Raw genomic sequence first — 19,307 nt, forward strand, 5'->3', positions numbered from 1 at the left:
TTTCTGGAGTCAGTAAACAAACACCACGTCATAACATCATGATATTTACCCAGAACATTGTAAACAATATTAACGTCACCACAGTAACATACTGATTCTTTTAATTTAAGCTAAGTTTCTAGGTTTTCTTGAGCAAACAGATTCTTGTGTCTGAGTGCAGACAGTTCCACTGGTACAATGTTTAACCAACTATCTCTTAATGTTCCTTGGACAAATTAAGACTACGCAGAAGATGGTTAAGCGCTCCATCGCCGGTCAAAACTCCGGCTGAGTCGGGACCGCTGTTGCTGATGGCTCAGTGCCCGCTAATGGCCCTTATTTCGTCCCAAATTAATGTCACACTGAGTCACTAGATGTGGTTCTTGGTTGTTGATTCCAGCTGGTTCAAACTCTGAGTCAATGGCTTCATCTAAGGGGAATATATCAACAGGATGGAGGCAGTGGAAGAGGGAGATCCATTGAATGATCCACTGGTCTGACTGGACGTTATTTTTTAATTTGTATTTTGATGAATATCCCGATATTTTTGAGATATATAAATAATCCATGGCGTGGTCCTTTGTTGCCCTGTTTACCACCAGGACTGAAAATGGCAACCATGATTTCCTTCCAGCAAGCCACTTGTGTAAGGGAGGTGGAACAAGTTACACATGATGGGTCAGGTGTCCACAACTGTCCTGATCTCTGACCTTCACAACAGTTACAACAGGATAACAGAGGCTGTTTTTTTCACAAGAGGAGTAATGTTTCACCTGCACTTTTTGATAATAAACCTGCCACATATATACCAAGAATTATTGCAGGGTTATAACTTGACAATTAAAAATACAAGATTGAAAAAACACATACAATCCAGAAATCTCATAAATCCAAAAAAAATAAAAAATCATCTCCCCAAAAATAACTAATTACTTGTTAGTAAATGTTTACAATCATAACCTTAATTTTTAAAGGAATGGACTGGTAAGCCAGTGGAAGGCCTCGATCAGATGACCAAAAGCTTCAGTTGTTGGTCATCATATGACTAAGAAAAGCATGAGGAAACACTTGTCCTGTTTCCTGACAAACACTACTTAACCTAACCTAACCTAACTTAACTAACTTAACTAACTTAACCTAACTTTACCTAACTTAGCCTAACTTAACCTAACTTAACTAACTTAACCTAACTTTACCTAACTTAAACTAACTTAACCTAACTTAACCTGACTCAGTAGACAACAATATAGTAGAACAGTACAGGAACTGTACTTGTTACAATAAAACTTAAGTTCAAATTTGAATTCATTGTAACAAAATCACCTAAACTCCCACGTTCCTGTTGACCAGTGAACTGAAGCCTTTGTTGACCAGTGAACTGAAGCCTTTGTTGACCAGTGAACTGAAGCCTTTGTTGACCAGTGAACTGAAGCCTTTGTTGACCAGTGAACTGAAGCCTTTGTTGACCAGTGAACTGAAGCCTTTGTTGACCAGTGAACTGAAGCCTTTGTTGACCAGTGAACTGAAGCCTTTGTTGACCAGTGAACTGAAGCCTTTGTTGACCAGTGAACTGAAGCCTTTGTTGATCAGTGAACTGAAGCCTTTGTTGACCAGTGTACTGAAACCTTTGTTGACCATGGAAACTGAAGCCTTTGTTGACCAGTGAACTGAAGCCTTTGTTGACCAGTGAACTGAAGCCTTTGTTGACAAGTGAACTGAAGCCTTTGTTGACCAGTGAAATGAAGCCTTTGTTGACCAGTGAACTGAAGCCTTTGTTGACCAGTGAAATGAAGCCTTTGTTGACCAGTGAACTGAAGCCTTTGTTGACCAGTGAACTGAAGCCTTTGTTGACCAGTGAACTGAAGCCTTTGTTGACCAGTGAACTGAAGCCATTGTTGACCAGTGAACTGAAGCCTTTGTTGACCAGTGAACTGAACCCTTTGTTGACCAGTGAACTGAAGCCTTTGTTGACCAGTGAACTGAAGCCTTTGTTGACCAGTGAACTGAAGCCTTTGTTGACCAGTGAACTGAAGCCTTTGTTGACCAGTGAACTGAAGCCTTTGTTGACCAGTGAACTGAAGCCTTTGTTGACCAGTGAACTGAAGCCTTTGTTGATCAGTGAACTGAAGCCTTTGTTGACCAGTGAACTGAAGCCTTTGTTGACCAGTGAACTGAAGCCTTTGTTGACCAGTGAACTGAAGCCTTTGTTGATCAGTGAACTGAAGCCTTTGTTGACCAGTGAACTGAAGCCTTTGTTGACCAGAGTACTGAAGCATTTGTTGACCAGTGTACTGAAGCCTTTGTTGACCAGTGTACTGAAGCCTTTGTTGACCAGTTTACTGAAGCCTTTGTTGACCAGTGTATTAAAGCCTTTGTTGACCAGTGAACTGAAGCCTTTGTTGACTAGTGAACTGAAGCCTTTATTGACCAGTGAACTGAAGCCTTTGTTGACCAGTGAAATGAAACCTTTGTTGACCAGTGTACTGAAGCCTTTGTTGACCAGTGAACTGAAGCCTTTGTTGATCAGAGAACTGAAGCCTTTGTTGACCAGTGAACTGAAGCCTTTGTTGACCAGTGAACTGAAGCCACTGTTGACCAGTGTACTGAAGCCTTTGACCAGTGAACTGAAGCCTTTGTTGACCAGTGAACTGAAGCCTTTGTTGACCAGTGAACTGAAGCCTTTGTTGACCAGTGTACTGAAGCCTTTGTTGATCAGTGAACTGAAGCCTTTGTTGACCAGTGAACTGAAGCCTTTGTTGACCAGTGAACTGAAGCCTTTGTTGATCAGTGTACTGAAGCTTTTGTTGACCAGTGTACTGAAACCTTTGTTGACCAGTGTACTGAAGCCTTTGACCAGTGAACTGAAGCCTTTGTTGACCAGTGAACTGAAACCTTTGTTGATCAGTGTACTGAAGCCTTTGTTGACCAGTGTACTGAAACCTTTGTTGACCAGTGAACAGAAGCCTTTGTTGATCAGTGAACTGAAGCCTTTGTTGACCAGTGTACTGAAGCCTTTGTTGATCAGTGAACTGAAGCCTTTGTTGACCAGTGAACTGAAGCCTTTGTTGACCAGTGAACTGAAGCCTTTGTTGATCAGTGAACTGAAGCCTTTGTTGACCAGTGAACTGAAGCCTTTGTTGACCAGTGAACTGAAACCTTTGTTGATCAGTGTACTGAAGCCTTTGTTGACCAGTGTACTGAAGCCTTTGTTGACCAGTGAACTGAAGCCTTTGTTGATCAGTGAACTGAAGCCTTTGTTGACCAGTGTACTGAAGCCTTTGTTGATCAGTGAACTGAAGCCTTTGTTTCAGTGAACTGAGCCTTTGTTCAGTGAACTGAAGCCTTTGTTGACCAGTGAACTGAAGCCTTTGTTGTCAGTGAACTGAAGCCTTTGTTGACCAGTGTGATGCCTTTCTTGACTGAAGCCTTTGTTGACCAGTGTACTGAAGCCTGAAGCCTTTGTTGATCAGTGAACTGATGCCTTTGTTGGCCAGTGTAGTGAAGCCTTTGTTGACCAGTGTACTGAAGCCTTTGTTGACCAGTGTACTGAAGACTTTGTTGGCCAGTGAACTGAAGCCTTTGTTGACCAGTGAACTGAAGCCTTTGTTGACCAGTGCACCGAAGCCTTTGTTGACCAGTGAACTGAAGCCTTTGTTGATCAGTGAACTGAAGCCTTTGTTGACCAGTGTACTGAAGCCTTTGTTGACGAGTGAACTGAAGCCTTTGTTGACCAGTGAACTGAAGCCTTTGTTGACCAGTGTACTGAAGCCTTTGTTGACCAGTGTACTGAAGCCTTTGTTGACCAGTGTACTGAAGCCTTCGTTGATCAGTGAACTGAAGCCTTTGTTGACCAGTGAACTGAAGCCTTTGTTGACCAGTGAAGCCTTTAGTGAACTGAAGCCTTTGTTGATCAGTGAACTGAAGCCTTTGTTGACCAGTGTACTGAAGCCTTTGTAGACCAGTGTACTGAAGCCTTTGTTGATCAGTAAACTGAACCCTTTGTTGACCAGTGTACTGAAGCCTTTGTTGACCAGTGTACTGAAGCCTTTGTTGATCAGTGAACTGAAGCCTTTGTTGATCAGTGAGCTGAAGCCTTTGTTGACCAGTGAACTGAAGCCTTTGTTGATCAGTGAACTGAAGCCTTTGTTGACCAGTGAACTGAAGCCTTTGTTGACCAGTGAACTGAAGCCTTTGTTGACCAGTGTACTGAAGCCTTTGTTGATCAGTGAACTGAAGCCTTTGTTGAAAAGTGTACTGAAACCTTTGTTGACCAGTGAACTGAAGCCTTTGTTGACCAGTGAACTGAAGCCTTTGTTGACAAGTGAACTGAAGCCTTTGTTGACCAGTGAACTGAAGCCTTTGTTGACCAGTGAACTGAAGCCATTGTTGACCAGTGAACTGAAGCCTTTGTTGACCAGTGAACTGAAGCCTTTGTTGACCAGTGAACTGAAGCCTGTGTTGATCAGTGAACTGAAGCCTTTGTTGACCAGTGTACTGAAGCCTTTGTTGACCAGTGAATTGAAGCCTTTGTTGACCAGTGAACTGAAGCCTTTGTTGACCAGTGAACTGAAGCCTTTGTTGATAAGTGAACTGAAGCCTTTGTTGACCAGTGAACTGAAGCCTTTGTTGACCAGTGAACTGAAGCCTTTGTTGACCAGTGAACTGAAGCCTTTGTTGACCAGTGAACTGAAGCCTTTGTTGACCAGTGAACTGAAGCCTTTGTTGACCAGTGTACTGAAACCTTTGTTGACCAGTGTACTGAAGCCTTTGTTGATCAGTGAACTGAAGCCTTTGCTGATCAGTGAACTGAAGCCTTTGTTGACCAGTGTACTGAAGCCTTTGTTGACCAGTGTACTGAAGCCTTTGTTGACCAGTGAACTGAAGCCTTTGTTGATCAGTGAACTGAAGCCTTTGTTGATCAGTGAACTGAAGCCTTTGTTGGCCAGTGTACTGAAGCCTTTGTTGATCAGTATATTGAAGCCTTTGTTGATCAGTGAACTGAAGCCTTTGTTGACCAGTGTACTGAAGCCTTTGTTGACCAGTGTGCTGAAGCCTTTGTTGACCAGTGTACTGAAGCTTTTGTTGACCAGTGTACTGAAGCCTTTGTTGACCATTGTACTGAAGCCTTTGTTGACCAGTGTACTGAAGCCTTTGTTGACCAGTATATTGAAGCCTTTGTTGACCAGTGTACTGAAGCCTTTGTTGACCAGTATATTGAAGCCTTTGTTGACCAGTGTACTGAAGCCTTTGTTGACCAGTGTACTGAAGCCTTTGTTGACCAGTGTACTGAAGCCTTTGTTGACCAGTGAACTGAAGCCTTTGTTGATCAGTGAACTGAAGCCTTTGTTGATCAGTGAACTGAAGTCTTTGTTGATCAGTGAACTGAAGCCTTTTTTGACATGTGAACTGAAGCCTTTGTTGACCAGTGTACTGAAGCCTTTGTTGACCAGTGTACTGAAGCCTTTGTTGACCAGTGAAATGAAGCCTTTGTTGATCAGTGAACTGAAGCGTTTGTTGATCATTGAACTGAAGCCTTTGTTTATCAGTGAACTGAAGCCTTTGTTGACCAGTGTACTGAAGCCTTTGTTGGCCAGTGAACTGATGCCTTTGTTGACCAGTGTACTGAAGTCTTTGTTGACCAACATACTGAAGCATTTGTTGACCAGTGTACTGAAGCCTTTGTTGACCAGTGAACTGAAGCCTTTGTTGATCAGTGAACTGAAGCCTTTGTTGACCAGTGTACTGAAGCCTTTGTTGACCAGTGTACTGAAGCCTTTGTTGACCAGTGTACTGAAGCTTTTGTTGATCAGTGAACTGAAACCTTTGTTGACCAGAGTACTGAAGCCTTTGTTGAACAGTGAACTGAAGCCTTTGTTGATCAGTGAGCTGAAGCCTTTGTTGACCAGTGTACTGAAGCCTTTGTTGACCAGTGTACTGATGCCTTTGTTGACCAGTGTACTGAAGCCTTTGTTGATCAGTGAACTGAAGCCTTTGTTGATCAGTGAAATGAAGCCTTTGTTGACCAGTGTAGTAAAGCCTTTGTTGATCAGTAAACTGAACCCTTTGTTGACCAGTGTACTGAAGCCTTTGTTGACCAGTGTACTGAAGTCTTTGTTGATCAGTGAACTGAACCCTTTGTTGACCAGTGTACTGAAGCCTTTGTTGACCAGTGTAATGAAGCCTTTGTTGACCAGTGTATTGAAGCCTTTGTTGACCAGTGTACTGAAGCCTTTGTTGATCAGTGAACTGATGTCTTTGTTGACCAGTTTACTGAAGCCTTTGTTGGCCAGTGATCTGATGCCTTTGTTGGCCAGTGTAGTGATGCCTTTGTTGACCAGTGTACTGAAGCCTTTGTTGATCAGTGAACTGAAGCCTTTGTTGACCAGTGTACTGAAACCTTTGTTGACCAGTGAACTGAAGCCTTTGTTGATCAGTGAACTGAAGCCTTTGTTGACCAGTGTACTGAAGCCTTTGTTGACCAGTGAACTGAAGCCTTTGTTGACCAGTGAACTGAAGCCTTTGTTGACCAGTGCACCGAAGCCTTTGTTGACCAGTGTACTGAAGCCTTTGTTGACCAGTGAACTGAAGCCTTTGTTGATCAGTGAACTGAAGCCTTTGTTGACCAGTGAACTGAAGCCTTTGTTGACCAGTGAACTGAAGCCTTTGTTGACCAGTGTACTGAAGCCTTTGTTGACCAGTGTACTGAAGCCTTTGTTGACCAGTGTACTGAAGCCTTTGTTGACCAGTGTACTGAAGCCTTTGTTGACCAGTGTACTGAAGCCTTTGTTGACCAGTGTACTGAAGCCTTTGTTGACCAGTGTATTGAAGCCTTTGTTGACCAGTGTACTGAAGCCTTTGTTGATCAGTGAACTGAATCCTTTGTTGACCAGTGAACTGAAGCCTTTGTTGACCAGTGAACTGAAGCCTTTGTTGATCAGTGAACTGAAGCCTTTGTTGACCAGTGAACTGAAGCCTTTGTTGACCAGTGAACTGAAGCCTTTGTTGACCAGTGTACTGAAGCCTTTGTTGATCAGTGAACTGAAGCCTTTGTTGACCAGTGTACTGAAACCTTTGTTGACCAGTGAACTGAAGCCTTTGTTGACAAGTGAACTGAAGCCTTTGTTGATCAGTGAACTGAAGCCTTTGTTGACCAGTGAACTGAAGCCTTTGTTGATCAGTGAACTGAAGCCTTTGTTGACCAGTGAACTGAAGCCTTTGTTGACCAGTGAACTGAAGCCTTTGTTGACCAGTGAACTGAAGCCTTTGTTGACCAGTGAACTGAAGCCTTTGTTGACCAGTGTACTGAAGCCTTTGTTGACCAGTGTACTGAAGCCTTTGTTGACCAGTGAACTGAAGCCTTTGTTGACCAGTGAACTGAAGCCTTTGTTGACCAGTGAACTGAAGCCTTTGTTGACCAGTGAACTGAAGCCTTTGTTGACCAGTGAACTGAAGCCTTTGTTGACCAGTGAACTGAAGCCTTTGTTGACCAGTGAACTGAAGCCTTTGTTGACCAGTGAACTGAAGCCTTTGTTGACCAGTGTACTGAAGCCTTTGATGATCAGTGAACTGAAGCCTTTGCTGATCAGTGAACTGAAGCCTTTGTTGACCAGTGTACTAATGCCTTTGTTGACCAGTGTACTGAAGCCTTTCTTGACCAGTGAACTGAAGCCTTTGTTGATCAGTGAACTGAAGCGTTTGTTGATCAGTGAACTGAAGCCTTTGTTGGCCAGAGTACTGAAGCCTTTGTTGATCAGTATATTGAAGCCTTTGTTGATCCGTGAACTGAAGCCTTTGTTGACCAGTGCACTGAAGCCTTTGTTGACCAGTGTGCTGAAGCCTTTGTTGACCAGTGTACTGAAGCCTTTGTTGACCAGTGTACTGAAGCCTTTGTTGACCAGTGTACTGAAGCCTTTTTTGACCAGTGTACTGAAGCCTTTGTTGACCAGTATATTGAAGCCTTTGTTGACCAGTGTACTGAAGCCTTTGTTGACCAGTATATTGAAGCCTTTGTTGACCAGTGAACTGAAGCCTTTGTTGACCAGTGTACTGAAGCCTTTGTTGACCAGTGTACTGAAGCCTTTGTTGACCAGTGAACTGAAGCCTTTGTTGATCAGTGAACTAAAGCCTTTGTTGATCAGTGAACTTAAGCCTTTGTTGATCAGTGAACTGAAGCCTTTGTTGACCAGTGTATTGAAGCCTTTGTTGACCAGTGTACTGAAGCCTTTGTTGACCAGTGTATTGAAGCCTTTGTTGACCAGTGAACTGAAGCCTTTGTTGATCAGTGAACTGAAGCGTTTCTTGACCAGTGAACTGAAGCCTTTGTTGATCAGTGAACTGAAGCCTTTGTTGACCAGTGTACTGAAGCCTTTGTTGACCAGTATACTGAAGCCTTTGTTGACCAGTGTACTGAAGCCTTTGTTGACCAATATACTGAAGCCTTTGTTGACCAGTGTACTGAAGCCATTGTTGACCAGTGCACTGAAGCCTTTGTTGACCAGTGTGCTGAAGCCTTTGTTGACCAGTGTACTGAAGCCTTTGTTGACCAGTGTATTGAAGCCTTTGTTGACCAGTGTACTGAAGCCTTTGTTGACCAGTGTACTGAAGCCTTTGTTGACCAGTGAACTGAAGCCATTGTTGACCAGTGTACTGAAGCCTTTGACCAGTGAACTGAAGCCTTTGTTGACCAGTGTACTGAAGCCTTTGTTGACCAGTGTACTGGAGCCTTTGTTGACCAGTGTACTGAAGCCTTTGTTGACCAGTGAACTGAAGCCTTTGTTGATCAGCGAAATGAAGCCTTTGTTGACCAGTGTACTGAAGCCTTTGTTGGCCAGTGTACTGAAGCCTTTATTTTCCAGTGAACTGAAGCCTTTGCTGGCCAATGTAGTGATGCCTTTGTTGACCAGTGTACTGAAGCCTTTGTTGACCAGTGTAGTGATGCCTTTGTTGACCAGTGTACTGAAGCCTTTGTTGACCAGTGTACTGAAGCCTTTGTTGGCCAGTGAACTAATGCCTTTGTTGACCAGTGTACTGAAGCCTTTGTTGATCAGTGAACTGAAGCCTTTGTTGGCCAGTGAACTGATGCCTTTGTTGGCCAGTGTAGTGATGCCTTTGTTGACCAGTGTACTGAAGCCTTTGTTGACCAGTGTACTGAAGCCTTTGTTGGCCAGTGAACTGATGCCTTTGTTGACCAGTTTACTGAAGCCTTTGTTGATCAGTGAACTGATGCCTTTGTTGGCCAGTGTAGTGATGCCTTTGTTGACCAGTGTACTGAAGCCTTTGTTGACCAGTGTACTGAAGCCTTTGTTGGCCATTGCATTGAAGCCTTTGTTGACCAGTGAACTGAAGCCTTTGTTGATCAGTGAACTGAAGCCTTTGTTGACCAGTGCACTGAAGCCTTTGTTGACCAGTGAACTGAAGCCTTTGTTGACCAGTGAACTGAAGCCTTTGTTGACCAGTGCACCGAAGCCTTTGTTGACCAGTGTACTGAAGCCTTTGTTGACCAGTGAACTGAAGCCTTTGTTGATCAGTGAACTGAAGCCTTTGTTGACCAGTGTACTGAAGCCTTTGTTGACCAGTGTACTGAAGCCTTTGTTGACCAGTGTACTGAAGCCTTTGTTGAACAGTGAACTGAAGCCTTTGTTGACCAGTGAACTGAAGCCTTTGTTGATCAGTGAACTGAAGCCTTTGTTGACCAGTGTACTGAAGCCTTTGTTGACCAGTGTACTGAAGCCTTTGTTGATCAGTGAACTGAAGCCTTTGTTGACCAGTGTACTGAAGCCTTTGTTGATCAGTGAACTGAACCCTTTGTTGACCAGTGTACTGAAGCCTTTGTTGATCAGTCAACTGAAGCCTTTGTTGACCAGTGTACTGAAGCCTTTGTTGACCAGTGTACTGAAGCCTTTGTTGACCAGTGTACTGAAGCCTTTGTTGACCAGTGAACTGAAGCCTTTGTTGATCAGTGAACTGAAGCCTTTGTTGATCAGTGAACTGAAGCCTTTGTTGATCAGTGAACTGAAGCCTTTGTTGACCAGTGTACTGAAGCCTTTGTTGACCAGTGTACTGAAGCCTTTGTTGACCAGTGTACTGAAGCCTTTGTTGACAAGTGAACTGAAGCCTTTGTTGATCAGTGAACTGAAGCGTTTGTTGATCAGTGAACTGAAGCCTTTGTTGATCAGTGAACTGAAGCCTTTGTTGACCAGTTTACTGAAGCCTTTGTTGACCAGTGTACTGAAGCCTTTGTTGACCAGTGTACTGAAGCCTTTTTTGACCAACATACTGAAGCCTTTGTTGACCAGTGTACTGAAGCGTTTGTTGACCAGTATATTGAAGCCTTTGTTGACCAGTGAACTGAAGCCTTTGTTGACCAGTGTACTGAAGCCTTTGTTGACCAGTGTACTGAAGCCTTTGTTGACCAGTGTACTGAAGCCTTTGTTGACCAGTGAACTGAAGCCATTGTTGACTAGTGTACTGAAGCCTTTAACCAGTGAACTGAAGCCTTTTGTTGACCAGTGTACTGAAGCCTTTATTGACCAGTGTACTGGAGCCTTTGTTGACCAGTGTACTGAAGCCTTTGTTGACCAGTGAACTGAAGCCTTTGTTGACCAGTGAACTGAACCCTTTGTTGACAGTGTACAGTGACCAACTGAAGCCTTTGTTGACCAGTGAACTGAAGCCTTTGTTGACCAGTGTACTGAGCCTTTGTTGACCAGTGAACTGAAGCCTTTGTTGACCAGTGAACTGAAGCCTTTTGTTGACCAGTGTACTGGAGCCTTTGTTGACCAGTGTACTGAAGCCTTTGTTGACCAGTGAACTGAAGCCTTTGTTGACCAGTGAACTGAAGCCTTTGTTGATCAGTGAACTGAAGCCTTTGTTGACCAGTGTACTGAAGCCTTTGTTGACCAGTGTACTGAAGCCTTTGTTGACCAGTGTACTGAAGCCTTTGTTGACCAGTGTACTGAAGCCTTTGTTGACCAGTGTACTGAAGCCTTTGTTGTCCAGTGAACTGAAGCCTTTGTTGACCAGTGTACTGAAGCCTTTGTTGACCAGTGTACTGAAGCCTTTGTTGACCAGTGAACTGAAGCCTTTGTTGATCAGTGAACTGAAGCCTTTGTTGACCAGTGTACTGAAGCCTTTGTTGACCAGTGAACTGAAGCCTTTGTTGATCAGTGAACTGAAGCCTTTGTTGATCAGTGAACTGAAGCCTTTGTTGATCAGTGAACTGAAGCCTTTGTTGACCAGTGTACTGAAGCCTTTGTTGACCAGTGTACTGAAGCCTTTGTTGACCAGTGTACTGAAGCCTTTGTTGATCAGTGAACTGAAGCCTTTGTTGACCAGTGAACTGAAGCCTTTGTTGATCAGTGAACTGAAGCCTTTGTTGACCAGTGAACTGAAGCCTTTGTTGACCAGTGTACTGAAGCCTTTGTTGACCAGTGTACTGAAGCCTTTGTTGACCAGTGTACTGAAGCCTTTGTTGACCAGTATATTGAAGCCTTTGTTGACCAGTGTACTGAAGCCTTTGTTGACCAGTATATTGAAGCCTTTGTTGACAAGTGTACTGAAGCCTTTGTTGACCAGTGTACTGAAGCCTTTGTTGACCAGTGTACTGAAGCCTTTGTTGACCAGTGAACTGAAGCCTTTGTTGATCAGTGAACTGAAGCCTTTGTTGATCAGTGAACTGAAGCCTTTGTTGATCAGTGAACTGAAGCCTTTGTTGACCAGTGTACTGAAGCCTTTGTTGACCAGTGTACTGAAGCCTTTGTTGACCAGTGTACTGAAGCCTTTGTTGACCAGTGAACTGAAGCCTTTGTTGATCAGTGAACTGAAGCCTTTGTTGATCAGTGAACTGAAGCCTTTGTTGATCAGTGAACTGAAGCCTTTGTTGACCAGTGTACTGAAGCCTTTGTTGACCAGTGTACTGAAGCCTTTGTTGACCAGTGTACTGAAGCCTTTGTTGACCATACTGAAGCCTTTGTTTGTACTGAAGCCTTTGTTGACCAGTGTACTGAAGCGTTTGTTGACCAGTGAACTGAAGCCTTTGTTGACCAGTGAACTGAAGCCTTTGTTGACCAGTGTACTGAAGCCTTTGTTGACCAGTGTACTGAAGCCTTTGTTGACCAGTGTACTGAAGCCTTTGTTGACCAGTGTACTGAAGCCTTTGTTGACCAGTGAACTGAAGCCATTGTTGACTAGTGTACTGAAGCCTTTAACCAGTGAACTGAAGCCTTTTGTTGACCAGTGTACTGAAGCCTTTATTGACCAGTGTACTGGAGCCTTTGTTGACCAGTGTACTGAAGCCTTTGTTGACCAGTGAACTGAAGCCTTTGTTGATCAGCGAACTGAAGCCATTGTTGACCAGTGTACTGAAGCCTTTGTTGGCCAGTGTACTGAAGCCTTTGTTGGCCAATGGAGTGATGCCTTTGTTGACCAGTGTACTGAAGCCTTTGTTGACCAGTGTAGTGATGCCTTTGTTGACCAGTGTACTGAAGCCTTTGTTGACCAGTGTACTGAAGCCCTTGTTGGCCAGTGAACTAATGCCTTTGTTGACCAGTGTACTGAAGCCTTTGTTGATCAGTGAACTGAAGCCTTTGTTGGCCAGTGAACTGATGCCTTTGTTGGCCAGTGTAGTGATGCCTTTCTTGACCAGTGTACTGAAGCCTTTGTTGACCAGTGTACTGAAGCCTTTGTTGACCAGTGAACTGATGTCTTTGTTGACCAGTTTACTGAAGCCTTTGTTGATCAGTGAACTGATGCCTTTGTTGGCCAGTGTAGTGAAGCCTTTGTTGACCAGTGTACTGAAGCCTTTGTTGACCAGTGTACTGAAGCCTTTGTTGACCAGTGAACTGAAGCCTTTGTTGATCAGTGAACTGAAGCCTTTGTTGACCAGTGAACTGAAGCCTTTGTTGACCAGTGAACTGAAGCCTTTGTTGACCAGTGAACTGAAGCCTTTGTTGACCAGTGAACTGAAGCCTTTGTTGACCAGTGTACTGAAGCCTTTGTTGACCAGTGAACTGAAGCCTTTGTTCATCAGTGAACTGAAGCCTTTGTTGACCAGTGAACTGAAGCCTTTGTTGACCAGTGAACTGAAGCCTTTGTTGACCAGTGAACTGAAGCCTTTGTTGACCAGTGAACTGAAGCCTTTGTTGACCAGTGAACTGAAGCCTTTGTTGACCAGTGTACTGAAGCCTTTGTTGACCAGTGTACTGAAGCCTTTGTTGACCAGTGTACTGAAGCCTTTGTTGATCAGTGAACTGAAGCCTTTGTTGATCAGTGAACTGAAGCCTTTGTTGACCAGTGTACTGAAGCCTTTGTTGACCAGTGAACTGAAGCCTTTGTTGATCAGTGAACTGAAGCCTTTGTTGATCAGTGAACTGAAGCCTTTGTTGACCAGTGTACTGAAGCCTTTGTTGACCAGTGTACTGAAGCCTTTGTTGATCAGTGAACTGAACCCTTTGTTGACCAGTGTACTGAAGCCTTTGTTGACCAGTGTACTGAAGCCTTTGTTGACCTGTGTATTGAAACGTTTGTTGACCAGTGTGCTGAAGCCTTTGTTGACCAGAGTACTGAAGCCTTTGTTGACCAGTATATTGAAGCCTTTGTTGACCAGTGTACTGAAGCCTTTGTTGACCAGTATATTGAAACCTTTGATGACCAGTGTACTGAAGCCTTTGTTGACCAGTGTACTGAAAACTTTGTTGACCAGTGAACTGAAGCCTTTGTTGATCAGTGAACTGAAGCCTTTGTTGATCAGTGAACTGAAGTCTTTGTTGATCAGTGAACTGAAGCCTTTGTTGATCAGTGAACTGAAGCCTTTGTTGACCAGTGTACTGAAGCCTTTGTTGACCAGTGTACTGAAGCCTTTGTTGACCAGTGTACTGAAGCCTTTGTTGACCAGTGAACTGAAGCCTTTGTTGATCAGTGAACTGAAGCGTTTGTTGATCAGTGAACTGAAGCCTTTGTTGATCAGTGAACTGAAGCCTTTGTTGACCAGTGTACTGAAGCCTTTGTTTACCAGTGTACTGAAGCCTTTGTTGACCAGTGTACTGAAGCCTTTGTTGATCAGCGAACTGAAGCTATTGTTGACCAGTGTACTGAAGCCTTTATTGACCAGTATATTGAAGCCTTTGTTGACCAGTGTACTGAAGCCTTTGTTGACCAGTGTATTAAAGCCTTTGTTGACCAGTGTACTGAAGCCTTTGTTGACCAGTGTACTGAAGCCTTTGTTGACCAGTGAACTGAAGCCTTTGTTGACCAGTGTTCTGAAGCCTTTGTTGACCAGTGAACTGAAGCCTTTGTTTACCAGTGTACTGAAGCCTTTGTTAACCAGTGTACTGAAGCCTTTGTTGACCAGTGTACTGAAGCCTTTGTTGACCAGTGAACTGAAGCCTTTGTTGATCAGTGAACTGAAGCCTTTGTTGACCAGTGTACTGAAGCCTTTGTTGACCAGTGTACTGAAGCCTTTCTTGACCAGTGAACTGAAGCCTTTGTTGGATGCCTTTGTTGACCAGTGTACTGAAGCCTTTGTTGACCAGTGAACTGAATGCCTTTGTTGACCAGTGTACTGAAGCCTTTGTTGATCAGTGAACTGAAGCCTTTGTTGCCAGTGAACTGAAGCCTTTGTTGACCAGTGAACTGAAGCCTTTGTTGACCAGTGTACTGAAGCCTTTGTTGACCAGTGTGAACTGATGCCTTTGTTGACCAGTTTACTGAAGCCTTTGTTGACCAGTGTACTGAAGCCTTTGTTGGCCAGAGTAGTGATGCCTTTGTTGACCAGTGTACTGAAGCCTTTGTTGACCAGTGTACTGAAGCCAGTGAACTTGCCTTTGTTGACCAGTGTACTGAAGCCTTTGTTGATCAGTGAACTGAAGCCTTTGTTGACCAGTGTACTGAAGCCTTTGTTGACCAGTGAACTGAAGCCTTTGTTGACCAGCCTTTGTTGACCAGTGAACTGAAGCCTTTGTTGACCAGTGTACTGAAGCCTTTGTTTGTACTGAAGCCTTTGTTGACCAGTGTACTGAAGCCTTTGTTGACCAGTATTGAAGCCTTTGTTGACCAGTGAACTGAAGCCTTTGTTGAACAGTGTACTGAAGCCTTTGTTGACCAGTGCACTGAAGCCATTGTTGACCAGTGCACTGAAGCCTTTGTTGACCAGTGTGCTGAAGCCTTTGTTGACCAGTGTAATGAAGCCTTTGTTGACCAGTGTACTGAAGCCTTTGACCAGTGAACTGAAGCCTTTGTTGACCAGTGTACTGAAGCCTTTGTTGACCAGTGTACTGAAGCCTTTGTTGACCAGTGAACTGAATCCTTTGTTGACCAGTGAACTGAAGCCTTTGTTGACCAGTGAACTGAAGCCTTTGTCGACCAGTGTTGATCACTGAAGCCTTTGTTGACCAGTGTACTGAAGCCTTTGTTGACCAGTGTACTGAAGCCTTTGTTGACCAGTGTACTGAAGCCTTTGTTGACCAGTGTATTGAAGCCTTTGTTGACCAGTGTACTGAAGCCTTTGTTGACCAGTGTACTGAAGCCTTTGTTGACCAGTGTACTGAAGCCTTTGTTGACCAGTGTACTGAAGCCTTTGTTGACCAGTGTATTAAAGCCTTTGTTGACCAGTGTACTAAAGCCTTTGTTGATCAGTGAACTGAAGCCTTTGTTGATCAGTGAACTGAAGCCTTTGTTGACCAGTGTACTGAAGCCTTTGTTGACCAGTGAACTGAAGCCTTTGTTGACCAGTGTACTGAAGCCTTTGTTTATCAGTGTACTGAAGCCTTTGTTGACCAGTTAACTGAAGCCTTTGTTGATCAGTGAACTGAAGCCTTTGTTGACCAGTGTACTGAAGCCTTCGTTGACCAGTGAACTGAAGCCTTTGTTGACCAGTGTACTGAAGCCTTTGTTGACCAGTGTACTGAAGCCTTTGTTGACCAGTGTACTGAAGCCTTTGTTGACCAGTGTACTGAAGCCTTTGTTGACCAGTGTACTGAAGCCTTTGTTGACCAGTGTACTGAAGCCTTTGTTGACCAGTGTACTGAAGCCTTTGTTGACCAGTGAACTGAAGCCTTTGTTGATCAGTGAACTGAAGCCTTTGTTGATCAGTGAAATGAAGCCTTTGTTGATCAGTGAACTCAAGCCTTTGTTGATCAGTGTACTGAAGCCTTTGTTGATCAGTGAACTGAACCCTTTGTTGACCAGTGTACTGAAGCCTTTGTTCACCAGTGCATTGAAGCCTTTGTTGACCGGTGTACTGAAGCCTTTGTTGATCAGTGAACTGAAGCCTTTGTTGAACAGTGAACTGAAGCCTTTGTTGATCAGTGAACTGAAGCCTTTGTTGACCAGTGTACTGAAGCCTTTGTTGATCAGTGAACTGAAGCCTTTGTTGACCAGTGAACTGAAGCCTTTGTTGATCAGTGAACTGAAGCCTTTGTTGACCAGTGTACTGAAGCCTTTGTTGATCAGTGAACTGAAGCCTTTGTTGATCAGTGAACTGAAGCCTTTGTTGATCAGTGAACTGAAGCCTTTGTTGACCAGTGTACTGAAGCCTTTGTTGATCAGTATATTGAAGCCTTTGTTGATCAGTGAACTGAAGCCTTTGTTGACCAGTGTACTGAAGCCTTTGTTGACCAGTGTGCTGAAGCCTTTGTTGACCAGTGTACTGAAGCCTTTGTTGACCAGTGTACTGAAGCCTTTGTTGACCAGTGTACTGAAGCCTTTGTTGACCAGTGTACTGAAGCCTTTGTTGACCAGTATATTGAAGCCTTTGTTGACCAGTGTACTGAAGCCTTTGTTGACCAGTGTATTGAAGCCTTTGTTGACCAGTGTACTGAAGCCTTTGTTGACCAGTGTACTGAAGCCTTTGTTGACCAGTGTACTGAAGCCTTTGTTGACCAGTGAACTGAAGCCTTTGTTGATCAGTGAACTGAAGCCTTTGTTGATCAGTGAACTGAAGCCTTTGTTGATCAGTGAACTGAAGCCTTTGTTGACCAGTGTACTGAAGCCTTTGTTGACCAGTGTACTGAAGCCTTTGTTGACCAGTGTACTGAAGCCTTTGTTGACCAGTGAACTGAAGCCTTTGTTGATCAGTGAACTGAAGCCTTTGTTGATCAGTGAACTGAAGCCTTTGTTGATCAGTGAACTGAAGCCTTTGTTGACCAGTGTACTGAAGCCTTTGTTGACCAGTGTACTGAAGCCTTTGTTGACCAGTGTACTGAAGCCTTTGTTGACCAATATACTGAAGCCTTTGTTGACCAGTGTACTGAAGCCTTTGTTGACCAGTATATTGAAGCCTTTGTTGACCAGTGTACTGAAGCCTTTGTTGACCAGTGTACTGAAGCCTTTGTTGACCAGTGTACTGAAGCCTTTGTTGACCAGTGTACTGAAGCCTTTGTTGACCAGTGAACTGAAGCCATTGTTGACCAGTGTACTGAAGCCTTTGACCAGTGTACTGAAGCCTTTGTTGACCAGTGTACTGAAGCCTTTATTGACCAGTGTACTGGAGCCTTTGTTGACCAGTGAACTGAAGCCTTTGTTGATCAGCGAACTGAAGCCTTTGTTGACCAGTGTACTGAAGCCTTTGTTGGCCAGTGTACTGAAGCCTTTGTTGGCCAGTGAACTGAAGCCTTTGTTGGCCAATGTAGTGATGCCTTTGTTGACCAGTGTACTGAAGCCTTTGTTGACCAGTGTAGTGATGCCTTTGTTGACCAGTGTACTGAAGCCTTTGTTGACCAGTGTACTGAAGCGTTTGTTGGCCAGTGAACTAATGCCTTTGTTGACCAGTGTACTGAAGCCTTTGTTGGCCAGTGAACTGATGCCATTGTTGACCAGTTTACTGAAGCCTTTGTTGATCAGTGAACTGATGCCTTTGTTGGCCAGTGTAGTGATGCCTTTGTTGACCAGTGTACTGAAGCCTTTGTTGACCAGTGTACTGATGCCTTTGTTGACCAGTGTACTGAAGCCTTTGTTGATCAGTGAACTGAAGCCTTTGTTGATCAGTGAAATGAAGCCTTTGTTGATCAGTGAACTCAAGCCTTTGTTGATCAGTGTACTGAAGCCTTTGTTGACCAGTGTACTGAAGCCTTTGTTGACCAGTGAACTGAAGCCTTTGTTGATCAGTGAACTGAAGCCTTTGTTGACCAGTGTACTGAAGCCTTTGTTGGCCAGTGAACTGATGCCTTTGTTGACCAGTGTACTGAAGCCTTTGTTGATCAGTGAACTGAAGCCTTTGTTGGCCAGTGTACTGAAGCCTTTGTTGGCCAGTGAACTGATGCCTTTGTTGACCAGTGTACTGAAGCCTTTGTTGGCCAGTGAACTGATGCCTTTGTTGACCAGTGTACTGAAGCCTTTGTTGACCAGTGTACTGAAGCCTTTGTTGGCCAGTGAACTGAAGCCTTTGTTAACAAGTGTACTGAAGCCTTTGTTGACCAGTGTACTGAAGCCTTTGTTGGCCAGTGAACTGAAGCCTTTGTTAACCAGTGTACTGAAGCCTTTGTTGACCAGTGTACTGAAGCCTTTGTTGACCAGTGCACTGAAACCTTTGTTGGCTAGTGAACTGATGCCTTTGTTAACCAGTGTACTGAAGCCTTTGTTAACCAGTGTACTGAAGCCTTTGTTGACCAGTGTACTGAAGCCTTTGTTGACCAGTGTACTGAAGCCTTTGTTGACCAGTTTAGTGATGCCTTTGTTAACCAGTGTACTGAAGCCTTTGTTGACCAGTGTACTGAAGCCTTTGTTGGCCAGTGAACTGAAGCCTTTGCTAATCAGTGTACTGAAGCCTTTGTTAACCAGTGTACTGAAGCCTTTGTTGACCAGTGTACTGAAGCCTTTGTTGACCAGTGTACTGAAGCCTTTGTTGACCAGTGTACTGAAGCCTTTGTTGGCCAGTGAACTGAAGCCTTTGCTAATCAGTGTACTGAAGCCTTTGTTGTCCAGTGAACTAAACCTTTGTTGACCAGTGTACTGGAGCCTTTGTTGACCAGTGTACTGAAGCCGAAGCCTTTGTTGACCAGTGAACTGAAGCCTTTGTTGACCAGTGTACTGAATCCTTTGTTGATCAGTGAACTGAAGCCTTTGTTGACCAGTGTACTGAAGCCTTTGTTGACCAGTGTACTGAAGCCTTTGTTGACCAGTGTACTGAAGCCTTTGTTGACCAGTGTACTGAAGCCTTTGTTGACCAGTGTACTGAAGCCTTTGTTGACCAGTGTACTGAAGCCTTTGTTGATCAGTATATTGAAGCCTTTGTTGACCAGTGTACTGAAGCCTTTGTTGACCAGTGTACTGAAGCCTTTGTTGATCAGAATACTGAAGCCTTTGTTGACCAGTGTACTGGAGCCTTTGTTGACCAG

The sequence above is a fragment of the Cherax quadricarinatus genome, chromosome 62 (genome assembly GCF_038502225.1).
Source record: "Cherax quadricarinatus isolate ZL_2023a chromosome 62, ASM3850222v1, whole genome shotgun sequence".
Classification (NCBI taxonomy): Eukaryota; Metazoa; Arthropoda; class Malacostraca; order Decapoda; family Parastacidae; genus Cherax; species Cherax quadricarinatus.